This window comes from Apium graveolens, chromosome 1 (assembly GCF_009905375.1).
Source record: "Apium graveolens cultivar Ventura chromosome 1, ASM990537v1, whole genome shotgun sequence".
In the NCBI taxonomy this organism is placed as follows: domain Eukaryota; kingdom Viridiplantae; phylum Streptophyta; class Magnoliopsida; order Apiales; family Apiaceae; genus Apium; species Apium graveolens.
In genome coordinates, this window is record NC_133647.1 from 144,059,967 (window position 1) to 144,060,957 (window position 991).

At 45.2% G+C, this 991-nt stretch overlaps 1 non-coding gene across 1 annotated transcript; it reads right to left on the reverse strand.

The window, feature by feature from the left end:
- Window positions 1-319: 319 nt before the first annotated feature.
- LOC141683849 (small nucleolar RNA R71) lies at window positions 320-426 on the reverse strand. The gene has a single exon (XR_012560465.1). It is a non-coding gene; the product is annotated as a small nucleolar RNA R71 (small nucleolar RNA).
- Between the last annotated feature and the right edge of the window lie 565 nt (window positions 427-991).

Below are 991 nucleotides of genomic sequence, written 5' to 3' on the forward strand. Positions count from 1 at the left end.
TCAAGCATCATCAGACCATCCATTTCGGCTAATGCTTTTGAGATCAAGTCAAGCACGATTCAGATGATACAGAACTCAGTTCAGTTTGGGGGTTCTCCTACTAAAGACCCCAACATGCACATCAGGGATTTCATTGAGTATTGCGACACTTTCAAGTTCAATGGTGTGACTGAAGATGCTATCAAGCTGCGACTCTTCCCATTTTCTCTGAGGGATAAAGCAAAGTGCTGGTTACATTCGCTACCACCAGGGTCTCACCACATGGGAGGATCTTGCTCAAAAGTTTCTCACTAAATTCTTCCCTATGGAGAAGACTGCTGCAATCAGGAATGCTCTTACTCAGTTTGCTCAGCAAACTGGTGAATCTCTGTGTGAGGCTTGGGATCGATATAAGGAGATGCTAAGGAAGTGCCCACACCATGGCGCCTGATTGGATGATTATAAAGTGTTTCCATAATGGATTGGGTGCTACTACTAGACCCATGCTCGATGCAGCATCGGGAGGAGCCTTGTGGGCTAAGAGCTACAATGAAGCTTATGAATTGATTGAACTGATGACTGCTAATGAATACCAGAATCCTTCCCAGAGACTGACTCGGGGAAAAGTAGCAGGAATTCTGGAGTTGAATGCAGCAACTGGTATAGCTGTCTAACTTAAGGCTTTGACGATAAAGGTGGACACTTTGGCCAATTATGGAGTTAATCAAATCACTAGTGTCTGTGAGCTTTGTGCTGGTACCCATGAGACTGATCAGTGTGCTATTTCTAGTGAATCAGCTCAGTTCGTGAGCAAGTTTCAGCGATCGCAGCAACCTGTACCAGCCACTTATCATCCCAACAACCGCAATCATCCTAATTTCAGCTGGAGTGACGCTCAGAATACGGTTCAACAGCCTTATCAGCAGTACCCAGCCAAGCAATACAACCCCCCTATTTTCAGCAACCGCAATATGCATCAAGGCAGCAACTTCAACTGCAACAAGCTAATGAA